Source organism: Phyllobates terribilis, unplaced genomic scaffold (assembly GCF_046119375.1).
Source record: "Phyllobates terribilis strain yellow unplaced genomic scaffold, ASM4611937v1 Scaffold_13__5_contigs__length_258822181, whole genome shotgun sequence".
In the NCBI taxonomy this organism is placed as follows: Eukaryota; Metazoa; Chordata; class Amphibia; order Anura; family Dendrobatidae; genus Phyllobates; species Phyllobates terribilis.
In genome coordinates, this window is record NW_027362773.1 from 17,376,995 (window position 1) to 17,394,513 (window position 17,519).

Below are 17,519 nucleotides of genomic sequence, written 5' to 3' on the forward strand. Positions count from 1 at the left end.
CCTCACACATAGTATTCCCTCATTTAGTGGATATTTTCACAAAAAATTAAAATTTTCAAAAATTCTGAAAATTGGCTGAAAACGACTAAATATGAAGGACTCATCGGGCGAATCGCTCTGGAACTGAAATCGGAACGCTCACTGAAATTTCCCCTATCTGAAAGTCTGATAAACGCTGGAAAAATGACTAAGTCTAAAAAAAATTTTTTTTTAACTTTTTTCAATTTTACCCCCGTGGGATATAGATTCTACCCACACACATTTGGAACTCTCCTGGGGTACCCTCACACATATTATTCCCTCATTTAGTGGATATTTTCACAAAAAAAGTGAAATTTTCAAAAATTCTGAAAACTGGCTGAAAACGACTAAATATGAAGGACTCAATCGGCGAATCGCTCTGGAACTGAAATCGGAACACTCACTGACATTTCCCCTATCTGAAAGTCTGATAAACGCCGGAAAAATGACTAAGTCCAAAAAAAAATTTTTTCACCTTTTTTCAATTTTACCCCCGTGGGATATATATTCTACCCACACACATTTGGAACTCTCTTGGGGTACCCTCACACATATTATTCCCTTATTTAGTGGATATTTTCACAAAAAAGTGAAATTTTCAAAAATTCAGAAAATTGGCTGAAAACGACTAAATATGAAGGACTCATCGGGCGAATCGCTCTGGAACTGAAATTGGAACGCTCACTGACATTTCCCCTATCGGAAAGTCTGATAAACGCTGGAAAAATGACTAAGTCTAAAAAAAATTTTTTTTAAACTTTTTTCAATTTTACCCCCGTGGGATATAGATTCTACCCACACACATTTGGAACTCTCCTGGGGTACCCTCACACATATTATTTCCTCATTTAGTAGATATTTTTACAAAAAAGTGAAATTTTCAAAAATTCAGAAAATTGGCTGAAAACGACTAAATATGAAGGACTCATCGGGCGAATCGCTCTGGAACTGAAATTGGAACGCTCACTGACATTTCCCCTATCTGAAAGTCTGATAAACGCTGGAAAAATGACTAAGTCTAAAAAAAATTTTTTTTTAACTTTTTTCAATTTTACCCCCGTGGGATATAGATTCTACCCACACACATTTGGAACTCTCCTGGGGTACCCTCACACATATTATTCCCTCATTTAGTGGATATTTTCACAAAAAAGTGAAATTTTCAAAAATTCTGAAAATTGGCTGAAAACGACTAAATATGAAGGACTCAATCGGCGAATCGCTCTGGAACTGAAATTGGAACGCTCACTGACATTTCCCCTATCTGAAAGTCTGATAAACGCCGGAAAAATGACTAAGTCTAAAAAAAATTTTTTTTTAACTTTTTTCAATTTTACCCCCGTGGGATATAGATTCTACCCACACACATTTGGAACTTTCCTGGGGTACCCTCACACATATTATTCCCTCATTTAGTGGATATTTTCACAAAAAAGTGAAATTTTCAAAAATTCTGAAAATTGGCTGAAAACGACTAAATATGAAGGACTCAATCGGCGAATCGCTCTGGAACTGAAATCGGAACGCTCACTGACATTTCCCCTATCTGAAAGTCTGATAAACGCCGGAAAAATGACTAAGTCTAAAAAAAAATTTTTTAAACTTTTTTCAATTTTACCCCCGTGGGATATATATTCTACCCACACACATTTGGAACTCTCCTGGGGTACCCTCACACATATTATTTCCTCATTTAGTAGATATTTTCACAAAAAAGTGAAATTTTCAAAAATTCAGAAAATTGGCTGAAAACAACTAAATATGAAGGACTCATCGGGCGAATCGCTCTGGAACTGAAATTGGAATGCTCACTGACATTTCCCCTATCTGAAAGTCTGATAAACGCCGGAAAAATGACTAAGTCTAAAAAAAATTTTTTTAAAACTTTTTTAAATTTTACCCCCGTGGGATATATATTCTACCCACACACATTTGGAACTCTCCTGGGGTACCCTCACACATAGTATTCCCTCATTTAGTGGATATTTTCACAAAAAAGTGAAATTTTCAAAAATTCAGAAAATTGGCTGAAAACGACTAAATAAGAAGGACTCATCGGGAGAATCGCTCTGGAACTGAAATTGGAACGCTCACTGACATTTCCCCTATCTGAAAGTCTGATAAAAGACGGAAAAATGGCTAAATCTAAAAAAAAAATTTTTAAACTTTTTTCAATTTTACCCCCGTGGGATATATATTCTACTCACACACATTTGGAACTCTCCTGGGGTACCCTCACACATATTATTCCCTCATTTAGTGGATATTTTCACAAAAAATTGAAATTTTCAAAAATTCTGATAATTGGCTGAAAACGACTAAATATGAAGGACTCATCGGGCGAATCGCTCTGGAACTGAAATTGGAACGCTCACTGACATTTTCCCTATCTGAAAGTCTGATAAACGCTGGAAAAATGACTAAGTCTAAAAAAATTTTTTTTTTAACTTTTTTCAATTTTACCCCCGTGGGATATAGATTCTACCCACACACATTTGGAACTCTCCTGGGGTACCCTCACACATATTATTCCCTCATTTAGTGGATATTTTCACAAAAAAGTGAAATTTTCAAAAATTCTGAAAATTGGCTGAAAACGACTAAATATGAAGGACTCAATCGGCGAATCGCTCTGGAACTGAAATCGGAACGCTCACTGAAATTTCCCCTATCTGAAAGTCTGATAAATGCCGGAAAAATGACTAAGTGTAAAAAAAATTTTTTTTCAACTTTTTTCAATTTTACCCCCGTGGGATATATATTCTACCCACACACATTTGGAACTCTCTTGGGGTACCCTCACACATATTATTCCCTTATTTAGTGGATATTTTCACAAAAAAGTGAAATTTTCAAAAATTCAGAAAATTGGCTGAAAACGACTAAATATGAAGGACTCATCGGGCGAAGCGCTCTGGAACTGAAATTGGAACGCTCACTGACATTTCCCCTATCTGAAAGTCTGATAAACGCCGGAAAAATGACTAAGTCTAAAAAAAATTTTTTTTAAACTTTTTTCAATTTTACCCCCGTGGGATATATATTCTACCCACACACATTTGGAACTCTCCTGGGGTACCCTCACACATAGTATTCCCTCATTTAGTGGATATTTTCACAAAAAAGTGAAATTTTCAAAAATTCTGAAAATTGGCTGAAAACGACTAAATATGAAGGACTCATCGGGCGAATCGCTCTGGAACTGAAATCGGAACGCTCACTGACATTTCCCCTATCTGAAAGTCTGATAAACGCCGGAAAAATGACTAAGTCCAAAAAAAAATTTTTTCACCTTTTTTCAATTTTACCCCCGTGGGATATATATTCTACCCACACACATTTGAAACTCTCTTGGGGTACCCTCACACATATTATTCTCTTATTTAGTGGATATTTTCACAAAAAAGTGAAATTTTCAAAAATTCAGAAAATTGGCTGAAAACGACTAAATATGAAGGACTCATCGGGCGAATCGCTCTGGAAGTGAAATTGGAACGCTCACTGACATTTGCCCTAATTGAAAGTCTGATTAACGCCGGAAAAATGACAAAGTCTAAAAAAAATTTTTTTTCAACTTTTTTCAATTTTACCCCCGTGGGATATATATTCTACCCACACACATTTGGAACTCTCCTGGGGTACCCTCACACATATTATTCCCTTATTTAGTGGATATTTTCACAAAAAAGTGAAATTTTCAAAAGTTCAGAAAATTGGCTGAAAATGACTAAATATGAAGGACTCATTGGGCGAATCGCTCTGGAACTGAAATCGGAACACTCACTGACATTTCCACTATCTGAAAGTCTGATAAACGCCGGAAAAATGACTAAGTCCAAAAAAAATTTTTTTCAACTTTTTTCAATTTTACCCCCGTGGGATATATATTCTACCCACACACATTTGGAACTCTCCTGGGGTACACATATTATTCCCTCATTTAGTGGATATTTTCACAAAAAAGTGAAATTTTCAAAAATTCAGAAAATTGGCTGAAAACGACTAAATATGAAGGACTCATCATGCGAATCGCTCTGGAACTGAAATTGGAATGCTCACTGACATTTCCCCTATCTGAAAGTCTGATAAATGCCGGAAAAATGACTAAGTCCATAAAATTTTTTTTAAAACTATTTTCAATTTTACCCCTGTGGGATATATATTCTACCCACACACATTTGAACTCTCCTGGGGTACCCTCACACATATTATTTCCTTATTTAGTGGATATTTTCACAAAAAAGTGAAATTTTCAAAAATTCAGAAAATTGGCTGAAAACGACTAAATATGAAGGACTCATCGGGCGAATCGCTCTGGAACTGAAATTGGAACGCTCACTGACATTTCCCCTATCTGAAAGTCTGATAAACGCCGGAAAAATGACTAAGTCTAAAAAAAATTTATTTAAACTTTTTTCAATTTTACCCCCGTGGGATATATATTCTACCCACACACATTTGGAAGTCTCCTGGGGTACCCTCACACATATTATTTCCTCATTTAGTGGATATTTTCACAAAAAAGTGAAATTTTCAAAAATTCAGAAAATTGGCTGAAAACAACTAAATATGAAGGACTCATCGGCGAATCGCTCTGGAACTGAAATTGGAATGCTCACTGACATTTCCCCTATCTGAAAGTCTGATAAACGCCGGAAAAATTACTAATTCTAAAAAAAATTTTTTTAAAACTTTTTTAAATTTTACCCCCGTGGGATATATATTCTACCCACACACATTTGGAACTCTCCTGTGGTGCCCTCACACATATTATTCCCTCATTTAGTGGATATTTTCACAAAAAAGTGAAATTTTCAAAAATTCTGAAAATTGGCTGAAAACGACTAAATATGAAGGACTCATCGGGCGAATTGCTCTGGAACTGAAATTGGAACGCTCACTGACATTTCCCCTATCTGAAAGTCTGATAAACGCCGGAAAAATGACTAAGTCCAAAAAAAAATTTTTTCACCTTTTTTCAATTTTACCCCCGTGGGATATATATTCTACCCACACACATTTGGAACTCTCTTGGGGTACCCTCACACATATTATTCTCTTATTTAGTGGATATTTTCACAAAAAAGTGAAATTTTCAAAAATTCAGAAAATTGACTGAAAACGACTAAATATGAAGGACTCATCGGGCGAATCGCTCTGGAAGTGAAATTGGAACGCTCACTGACATTTGCCCTAATTGAAAGTCTGATTAACGCCGGAAAAATGACTAAGTCTAAAAAAAATTTTTTTTCAACTTTTTTCAATTTTACCCCCGTGGGATATATATTCTACCCACACACATTTGGAACTCTCCTGGGGTACCCTCACACATATTATTCCCTTATTTAGTGGATATTTTCACAAAAAAGTGAAATTTTCAAAAGTTCAGAAAATTGGCTGAAAATGACTAAATATGAAGGACTCATTGGGCGAATCGCTCTGGAACTGAAATCGGAACACTCACTGACATTTCCACTATCTGAAAGTCTGATAAACGCCGGAAAAATGACTAAGTCCAAAAAAAATTTTTTTCAACTTTTTTCAATTTTACCCCCGTGGGATATATATTCTACCCACACACATTTGGAACTCTCCTGGGGTACACATATTATTCCCTCATTTAGTGGATATTTTCACAAAAAAGTGAAATTTTCAAAAATTCAGAAAATTGGCTGAAAACGACTAAATATGAAGGACTCATCATGCGAATCGCTCTGGAACTGAAATTGGAATGCTCACTGACATTTCCCCTATCTGAAAGTCTGATAAATGCCGGAAAAATGACTAAGTCCATAAAATTTTTTTTAAAACTATTTTCAATTTTACCCCTGTGGGATATATATTCTACCCACACACATTTGAACTCTCCTGGGGTACCCTCACACATATTATTTCCTTATTTAGTGGATATTTTCACAAAAAAGTGAAATTTTCAAAAATTCAGAAAATTGGCTGAAAACGACTAAATATGAAGGACTCATCGGGCGAATCGCTCTGGAACTGAAATTGGAACGCTCACTGACATTTCCCCTATCTGAAAGTCTGATAAACGCCGGAAAAATGACTAAGTCTAAAAAAAATTTATTTAAACTTTTTTCAATTTTACCCCCGTGGGATATATATTCTACCCACACACATTTGGAAGTCTCCTGGGGTACCCTCACACATATTATTTCCTCATTTAGTGGATATTTTCACAAAAAAGTGAAATTTTCAAAAATTCAGAAAATTGGCTGAAAACAACTAAATATGAAGGACTCATCGGCGAATCGCTCTGGAACTGAAATTGGAATGCTCACTGACATTTCCCCTATCTGAAAGTCTGATAAACGCCGGAAAAATTACTAATTCTAAAAAAAATTTTTTTAAAACTTTTTTAAATTTTACCCCCGTGGGATATATATTCTACCCACACACATTTGGAACTCTCCTGTGGTGCCCTCACACATATTATTCCCTCATTTAGTGGATATTTTCACAAAAAAGTGAAATTTTCAAAAATTCAGAAAATTGGCTGAAAACGACTAAATATGAAGGACTCATCGGGCGAATCGCTCTGGAACTGAAATTGGAACGCTCACTGACATTTCTCCTATCTGAAAGTCTGATAAACGCCGGAAAAATGACTAAGTCTAAAAAAAATTTATTTAAACTTTTTTCAATTTTACTCCCGTGGGATATATATTCTACCCACACACATTTGGAACTCTCCTGGGGTACCCTCACACATATTATTTCCTCATTTAGTGGATATTTTCACAAAAAAGTGAAATTTTCAAAAATTCAGAAAATTGGCTGAAAACAACTAAATATGAAGGACTCATCGGCGAATCGCTCTGGAACTGAAATTGGAATGCTCACTGACATTTCCCCTATCTGAAAGTCTGATAAACGCCGGAAAAATTACTAAGTCTAAAAAAAATTTTTTTAAAACTTTTTTAAATTTTACCCCCGTGGGATATATTCTACCCACACACATTTGGAACTCTCCTGGGGTACCCTAACACATAGTATTCACTCATTTAGTGGATATTTTCACAAAAAAGTGAAATTTTTAAAAATTCAGAAAATTGGCTGAAAATGACTAAATAAGAAGGACTCATCGGGCGAATCGCTCTGGAACTGAAATCGGAACGCTCACTGACATTTCCCCTATCTGAAAGTCTGATAAACGCCGGAAAAATGACTAAGTCGAAAAAAAAAAATTTTTTCAACTTTTTTTTAATTTTACCACCTTTGGATATATCTTCTACCCACACACATTTGGAACTCTCCTGGGGTACCCTCACACATAGTATTCCCTCATTTAGTGGATATTTTCACAAAGAAGTGAAATTTTCAAAATTCTGAAAATTGGCTGAAAACGACTAAATATGAAGGACTCATCGGGCGAATTGCTCTGGAACTGAAATTGGAACGCTCACTGACATTTCCTCTATCTGAAAGTCTGATAAACGCTGAAAAAATGACTAAGTCTAAAAAAAAAATTTTTCTCATTTTTTCAATTTTACCCCCGTGGGATATATATTCTACCCACACACATTTGGAACTCTCCTGGTGTACCCTCACACATATTATTTCCTCATTTAGTGGATATTTTCACAAAAAAGTGAAATTTTCAAAAATTCAGAAAATTGGCTGAAAACGACTAAATATGAAGGACTCATCAGGCGAATCGCTCTGGAACTGAAATTGGAACGCTCACTGACATTTCCCCTATCTGAAAGTCTGATAAACGCCTGAAAAATGACTAAGTCTAAAAAAAATTTTTTTTAAACTTTTTTCAATTTTACCCCGGTGGGATATATATTCTACCCACACATTTGGAACTCTCCTGGGGTACCCTCACACATAGTATTCCCTCATTTAGTGGATATTTTCACAAAAAAGTGAAATTTTCAAAAATTCAGAAAATTGGCTGAAAACCACTAAATATGAAGGACTCATCGGGCGAATCGCTCTGGAACTGAAATTGGAACGTTCACTGACATTTCCCCTATCTGAAAGTCTGATAAAAGCCAGAAAAATGGCTAAATCTAAAAAAAAAATTTTTAAACTTTTTTCAATTTTACCCCCGTGGGATATATATTCTACCCACACACATTTGGAACTCTCCTGGGGTACCCTCACACATATTATTCCCTCATTTAGTGGATATTTTCTCAAAAAAGTGAAATTTTCAAAAATTCAGAAAATTGGCTGAAAACGACTAAATAAGAAGGACTCATCGGGCGAATCGCTCTGGAACTGAAATCGGAACGCTCACTGACATTTCCCCTATCTGAAAGTCTGATAAACACCGGAAAAATGACTAAGTCGGAAAATAAAATTTTTTTCAACTTTTTTCAATTTTACCACCTTTGGATATATCTTCTACCCACACACATTTGGAACTCTCCTGGGGTACCCTCACACATTTTATTCCCTCATTTAGTGGATATTTTCACAAAAAAGTGAAATTTTCAAAAATTCTGAAAATTGGCTGAAAACGACTAAATATGAAGGACTCATCGGGCGAATCGCTCTGGAAATGAAATCGGAACGCTCACTGACATTTCCCCTATCTGAAAGTCTGATAAACGCCGGAAAAATGACTAAGTCCCAAAAAAATTTTTTTCACCTTTTTTCAATTTTACCCCCGTGGGATATATATTCTACCCACACACATTTGGAACTCTCCTGGGGTACCCTCACACATATTATTCCTGTATTTAGTGGACATTTTCACAAAAAAGTGAAATTTTCAAAAATTCAGAAAATTGGCTGAAAACGACTAAATATGAAGGACTCATCGGGCGAATCGCTCTGGAACTGAAATTGGAACGCTCACTGACATTTCCCCTATCGGAAAGTCTGATAAACGCCGGAAAAATGACTAAGTCTAAAAAAAATTTTTTTTAAACTTTTTTCAATTTTACACCCGTGGGATATATATTCTACCCACACACATTTGGAACTCTCCTGGGGTACCCTCAAACATATTATTCCCTCATTTAGTGGATATTTTCACAAAAAAAGTGAAATTTTCAAATATTCAGAAAATTGGCTGAAAACGACTAAATATGAAGGACTCATCGGGCGAATCGCTCTGGAACTGAAATCGGAACGCTCACTGACATTTGCCCTAATTGAAAGTCTGATTAACGCCGGAAAAATTACTAAGTCCAAAAAAAAAATTTTTTAAACTTTTTTCAATTTTACCCCCGTGGGATATATATTCTACCCACACACATTTGGAACTCTCCTGGGGTACACATATTATTCCCTCATTTAGTGGATATTTTCACAAAAAAGTGAAATTTTCAAAAATTCTGAAAATTGGCTGAAAACGACTAAATATGAAGGACTCATCGGGCGAATCGCTCTGGAACTGAAATCGGAACGCTCACTGACATTTCCCCTATCTGAAAGTCTGATAAACGCCGGAAAAATGACTAAGTCCAAAAAAAAATTTTTTCACCTTTTTTCAATTTTACCCACGTGGGATATATATTCTACCCACACACATTTGGAACTCTCCTGGGGTACCCTCACACATATTATTCCTTTATTTAGTGGATATTTTCCCAAAAAAGTGAAATTTTCAAAAATTCAGAAAATTGGCTGAAAACGACTAAATATGAAGGACTCATCGGGCGAATCGCTCTGGAACTGAAATTGGAACGCTCACTGACATTTCCCCTATCGGAAAGTCTGATAAACGCCGGAAAAATGACTAAGTCTAAAAAAAAATTTTTTAAAACCTTTTTTCAATTTTACCCCCGTGGGATATATATTCTACCCACACACATTTGGAACTCTCCTGGGGTACCCTCAAACATATTATTCCCTCATTTAGTGGATATTTTCACAAAAAAGTGAAATTTTCAAAAATTCTGAAAATTGGCTGAAAACGACTAAATATGAAGGACTCATCGGGCGAATCGCTCTGACACTGAAATCAGAACGCTCACTGACATTTCCCCTATCTGAAAGTCTGATAAACGCCGGAAAAATGACTAAGTCCAAAAAAAAATTTTTTCACCTTTTTTCAATTTTACCCTGTGGGATATATATTCTACCCACACACATTTGGAACTCTCCTGGGGTACCCTCAAACATATTATTCCCTCATTTAGTGGATATTTTCACAAAAAAGTGAAATTTTCAAAAATTCAGAAAATTGGCTGAAAACGACTAAATATGAAGGACTCATCGGGCGAATCGCTCTGGAACTGAAATTGGAACGCTCACTGACATTTCCCCTATCGGAAAGTCTGATAAACGCTGGAAAAATGACTAAGTCTAAAAAAAATTTTTTTTAAACTTTTTTCAATTTTACCCCCGTGAGATATATATTCTACCCACACACATTTGGAACACTCCTGGGGTACCGTCACACATATTATTCCCTCATTTAGTGGATATTTTCACAAAAAAGTGAAATTTTCAAAAATTCTGAAAATTGGCTGAAAACGACTAAATATGAAGGACTCATCGGGCGAATCGCTCTGGAACTGAAATCGGAACGCTCACTGACATTTCCCCTATCTGAAAGTCTGATAAACGCCGGAAAAATGACTAAGTCCAAAAAAAAAATTTTTTAAACTTTTTTCAATTTTACCCCCGTGGGATATATATTCTACCCACACACATTTGGAACTCTCCTGGGGTACACATATTATTCCCTCATTTAGTGGATATTTTCACAAAAAAGTGAAATTTTCAAAAATTCTGAAAATTGGCTGAAAACGACTAAATATGAAGGACTCATCGGGCGAATCGCTCTGGAACTGAAATCGGAACGCTCACTGACATTTCCCCTATCTGAAAGTCTGATAAACGCCGGAAAAATGACTAAGTCCAAAAAAAAATTTTTTCACCTTTTTTCAATTTTACCCCCGTGGGATATATATTCTACCCACACACATTTGGAACTCTCCTGGGGTACCCTCACACATATTATTCCTTTATTTAGTGGATATTTTCCCAAAAAAGTGAAATTTTCAAAAATTCAGAAAATTGGCTGAAAACGACTAAATATGAAGGACTCATCGGGCGAATCGCTCTGGAACTGAAATTGGAACGCTCACTGACATTTCCCCTATCGGAAAGTCTGATAAACGCCGGAAAAATGACTAAGTCTAAAAAAAAATTTTTTAAAACCTTTTTTCAATTTTACCCCCGTGGGATATATATTCTACCCACACACATTTGGAACTCTCCTGGGGTACCCTCAAACATATTATTCCCTCATTTAGTGGATATTTTCACAAAAAAGTGAAATTTTCAAAAATTCTGAAAATTGGCTGAAAACGACTAAATATGAAGGACTCATCGGGCGAATCGCTCTGACACTGAAATCAGAACGCTCACTGACATTTCCCCTATCTGAAAGTCTGATAAACGCCGGAAAAATGACTAAGTCCAAAAAAAAATTTTTTCACCTTTTTTCAATTTTACCCTGTGGGATATATATTCTACCCACACACATTTGGAACTCTCCTGGGGTACCCTCAAACATATTTTTCCCTCATTTAGTGGATATTTTCACAAAAAAGTGAAATTTTCAAAAATTCAGAAAATTGGCTGAAAACGACTAAATATGAAGGACTCATCGGGCGAATCGCTCTGGAACTGAAATTGGAACGCTCACTGACATTTCCCCTATCGGAAAGTCTGATAAACGCTGGAAAAATGACTAAGTCTAAAAAAAATTTTTTTTAAACTTTTTTCAATTTTACCCCCGTGAGATATATATTCTACCCACACACATTTGGAACACTCCTGGGGTACCGTCACACATATTATTCCCTCATTTAGTGGATATTTTCACAAAAAAGTGAAATTTTCAAAAATTCTGAAAATTGGCTGAAAACGACTAAATATGAAGGACACATCAGGCGAATCGCTCTGGAACTGAAATCGGAACGCTCACTGACATTTCCCCTATCTGAAAGTCTGATAAACGCCGGAAAAATGACTAAGTCGAAAAAAAAATTTTTTTTCAACTTTTTTCAATTTTACCACCTTTGGATATATCTTCTACCCACACACATTTGGAACTCTCCTGGGGTACCCTCACACATTTTATTCCCTCATTTAGTGGATATTTTCACAAAAAAGTGAAATTTTCAAAAATTCTGAAAATTGGCTGAAAACGACTAAATATGAAGGACTCATCGGGCGAATCGCTCTGGAACTGAAATCGGAACGCTCACTGACATTTCCCCTATCTGAAAGTCTGATAAACGCCGGAAAAATGACTAAGTCCAAAAAAAATTTTTTTCACCTTTTTTCAATTTTACCCCCGTGGGATATATATTCTACCCACACACATTTGGAAATCTCCTGGGGTACCCTCACACATATTATTCCTTTATTTAGTGGATATTTTCCCAAAAAAGTGAAATTTTCAAAAATTCAGAAAATTGGCTGAAAACGACTAAATATGAAGGACTCATCGGGCGAATCGCTCTGGAACTGAAATTGGAACGCTCACTGACATTTCCCCTATCGGAAAGTCTGATAAACGCCGGAAAAATGACTAAGTCTAAAAAAAAAATTTTTTAAACTTTTTTCAATTTTACCCCCGTGGGATATATATTCTACCCACACACATTTGGAACTCTCCTGGGGTACCCTCAAACATATTATTCCCTCATTTAGTGGATATTTTCACAAAAAAGTGAAATTTTCAAATGTTCAGAAAATTGGCTGAAAACGACTAAATATGAAGGACTCATCGGGCGAATCGCTCTGGAACTGAAATCGGAACGCTCACTGACATTTGCCCTAATTGAAAGTCTGATTAACGCCGGAAAAATGACTAAGTCCAAAAAAAAATTTTTTCACCTTTTTTCAATTTTACCCCCGTGGGATATATATTCTACCCACACACATTTGGAACTCTCCTGGGGTACCCTCACACATATTATTCCCTCATTTAGTGGATATTTTCACAAAAAAGTGAAATTTTCAAAAATTCAGAAAATTGGCTGAAAACGACTAAATATGAAGGACTCATCGGGCGAATCGCTCTGGAACTGAAATTGGAACGCTCACTGACATTTCCCTTATCGGAAAGTCTGATAAACGCTGGAAAAATGACTAAGTCTAAAAAAAATTTTTTTTTAACTTTTTTCAATTTTACCCCCGTGGGATATAGATTCTACCCACACACATTTGGAACTCTCCTGGGGTACCTTCACACATATTATTCCCTCATTTAGTGGATATTTTCACAAAAAAGTGAAATTTTCAAAAATTCAGAAAATTGGCTGAAAACGACTAAATATGAAGGACTCATCAGGCGAATCGCTCTGGAACTGAAATCGGAACGCTCACTGACATTTCCCCTATCTGAAAGTCTGATAAACGCCGGAAAAATGACTAAGTCGAAAAAAAAAATTTTTTTCAACTTTTTTCAATTTTACCACCTTTGGATATATCTTCTACCCACACACATTTGGAACTCTCCTGGTTTATTCCCTCATTTAGTGGATATTTTCACAAAAAAGTGAAATTTTCAAAAATTCTGAAAATTGGCTGAAAACGACTAAATATGAAGGACTCATCGGGCGAATCGCTGTGGAACTGAAATCGGAACGCTCACTGACATTTCCCCTATCTGAAAGTCTGATAAACGCCGGAAAAATGACTAAGTCCAAAAAAAAATTTTTTCACCTTTTTTCAATTTTACCCCCGTGGGATATATATTCTACCCACACACATTTGGAACTCTCCTGGGGTACCCTCACACATATTATTCCTTTATTTAGTGGATATTTTCCCAAAAAAGTGAAATTTTCAAAAATTCAGAAAATTGGCTGAAAACGACTAAATATGAAGGACTCATCGGGCGAATCGCTCTGGAACTGAAATTGGAACGCTCACTGACATTTCCCCTATCGGAAAGTCTGATAAACGCCGGAAAAATGACTAAGTCTAAAAAAAAATTTTTTAAAACTTTTTTCAATTTTACCCCCGTGGGATATATATTCTACCCACACACATTTGGAACTCTCCTGGGGTACCCTCAAACATATTATTCCCTCATTTAGTGGATATTTTCACAAAAAAGTGAAATTTTCAAAAATTCTGAAAATTGGCTGAAAACTACTAAATATGAAGGACTCATCGGGCGAATCGCTCTGGCACTGAAATCAGAACGCTCAATGACATTTCCCCTATCTTAAAGTCTGATAAATGCCGGAAAAATGACTAAGTCCAAAAAAAAATGTTTTCACCTTTTTTCAATTTTACCCCCGTGGGATATATATTCTACCCACACACATTTGGAACTCTCCTGGGGTACCCTCACACATATTATTCCCTCATTTAGTAGATATTTTCACAAAAAAGTGAAATTTTCAAAAATTCAGAAAATTGGCTGAAAACGACTAAATATGAAGGACTCATCGGGCGAATCGCTCTGGAACTGAAATTGGAACGCTCACTGACATTTCCCCTATCGGAAAGTCTGATAAACGCTGGAAAAATGACTAAGTCTAAAAAAAATTTTTTTTAAACTTTTTTCAATTTTACCCCCTTGAGATATATATTCTACCCACACACATTTGGAACACTCCTGGGGTACCGTCACACATATTATTCCCTCATTTAGTGGATATTTTCACAAAAAAGTGAAATTTTCAAAAATTCAGAAAATTGGCTGAAAACGACTAAATATGAAGGACTCATCGGGCGAATCGCTCTGGAACTGAAATTGGAACGCTCACTGACATTTCCCCTATCGGAAAGTCTGATAAACGCTGGAAAAATGACTAAGTCTAAAAAAAATTTATTTTAAACTTTTTTCAATTTTACCCCCGTGAGATATATATTCTACCCACACACATTTGGAACTCTCCTGGGGTACCCTCACACATTTTATTCCCTCATTTAGTGGATATTTTCACAAAAAAGTGAAATTTTCAAAAATTCTGAAAATTGGCTGAAAACGACTAAATATGAAGGACTCATCGGGCGAATCGCTCTGGAACTGAAATCGGAACGCTCACTGACATTTCCCCTATCTGAAAGTCTGATAAACGCCGGAAAAATGACTAAGTCCAAAAAAAAATTTTTTCACCTTTTTTCAATTTTACCCCCGTGGGATATATATTCTACCCACACACATTTGGAACTCTCCTGGGGTACCCTCACACATATTATTCCTTTATTTAGTGGATATTTTCCCAAAAAAGTGAAATTTTCAAAAATTCAGAAAATTGGCTGAAAACGACTAAATATGAAGGACTCATCGGGCGAATCGCTCTGGAACTGAAATTGGAACGCTCACTGACATTTCCCCTATCGGAAAGTCTGATAAACGCCGGAAAAATGACTAAGTCTAAAAAAAAATTTTTTAAAACTTTTTTCAATTTTACCCCCGTGGGATATATATTCTACCCACACACATTTGGAACTCTCCTGGGGTACCCTCAAACATATTATTCCCTCATTTAGTGGATATTTTCACAAAAAAGTGAAATTTTCAAAAATTCTGAAAATTGGCTGAAAACGACTAAATATGAAGGACTCATCAGGCGAATCGCTCTGGAACTGAAATCGGAACGCTCACTGACATTTCCCCTATCTGAAAGTCTGATAAACGCTGGAAAAATGACTAAGTCGAAAAAAAAAATTTTTTTCAACTTTTTTCAATTTTACCACCTTTGGATATATCTTCTACCCACACACATTTGGAACTCTCCTGGGGTACCCTCACACATTTTATTCCCTCATTTAGTGGATATTTTCACAAAAAAGTGAAATTTTCAAAAATTCTGAAAATTGGCTGAAAACGACTAAATATGAAGGACTCATCGGGCGAATCGCTCTGGAACTGAAATCGGAACGCTCACTGACATTTGCCCTAATTGAAAGTCTGATTAACGCCGGAAAAATTACTAAGTCCAAAAAAAAAATTTTTTAAACTTTTTTCAATTTTACCCCCGTGGGATATATATTCTACCCACACACATTTGGAACTCTCCTGGGGTACACATATTATTCCCTCATTTAGTGGATATTTTCACAAAAAAGTGAAATTTTCAAAAATTCAGAAAATTGGCTGAAAACAACTAAATATGAAGGACTCATCGGGCGAATCGCTCTGGAACTGAAATTGGAACGCTCACTGACATTTCCCCTATCTGAAAGTCTGATAAACGCCGGAAAAATGACTAAGTCTAAAAAAAATTTTTTTTAAACTTTTTTCAATTTTACCGCGGTGGGATATATATTCTACCCACACATTTGGAACTTTCCTGGGGTACCCTCACACATATTATTCCCTCATTTAGTGGATATTTTCACAAAAAAATGAAATTTTCAAAAATTCTGAAAATTGGCTGAAAACGACTAAATATGAAGGACTCATCGGGCGAATCGCTCTGGAACTTAAATCGGAACGCTCACTGACATTTCCCCTATCTGAAAGTCTGATAAACGCCGGAAAAATGACTAAATCTAAAAAAAATTTTTTAAAACTTTTTTCAATTTTACCCCCGTGGGATATATATTCTACCCACACACATTTGAAACTCTCCTGGGGTACCCTCACACATATTATTCCCTCATTTAGTGGATATTTTCACAAAAAAATGAAATTTTCAAAAATTCTGAAAATTGGCTGAAAACGACTAAATATGAAGGACTCATCGGGCGAATCGCTCTGGAACTGAAATCGGAACGCTCACTGACATTTCCCCTATCTGAAAGTCTGATAAACGCCGGAAAAATGACTAAGTCGAAAAAAAAATTTTTTTTCAACTTTTTTCAATTTTACCACCTTTGGATATATCTTCTACCCACACACATTTGGAACTCTCCTGGGGTACCCTCACACATTTTATTCCCTCATTTAGTGGATATTTTCACAAAAAAGTGAAATTTTCAAAAATTCTGAAAATTGGCTGAAAACGACTAAATATGAAGGACTCATCGGGCGAATCGCTCTGGAACTGAAATCGGAACGCTCACTGACATTTCCCCTATCTGAAAGTCTGATAAACGCCGGAAAAATGACTAAATCCAAAAAAAAATTTTTTCAACTTTTTTCAATTTTACCCCCGTGGGATATATATTCTACCCACACACATTTGGAACTCTCCTGGGGTACCCTCACACATATTATTCCTTTATTTAGTGGATATTTTCCCAAAAAAGTGAAATTTTCAAATATTCAGAAAATTGGCTGAAAACGACTAAATATGAAGGACTCATCGGGCGAATCGCTCTGGAACTGAAATCGGAACGCTCACTGACATTTCCCCTATCGGAAAGTCTGATAAACGCTGGAAAAATGACTAAGTCTAAAAAAAATTTATTTTAAACTTTTTTCAATTTTACCCCCGTGAGATATATATTCTACCCACACACATTTGGAACACTCCTGTGGTACCGTCACACATATTATTCCCTCATTTAGTGGATATTTTCACAAAAAAGTGAAATTTTCAAAAATTCTGAAAATTGGCTGAAAACGACTAAATATGAAGGACTCATCAGGC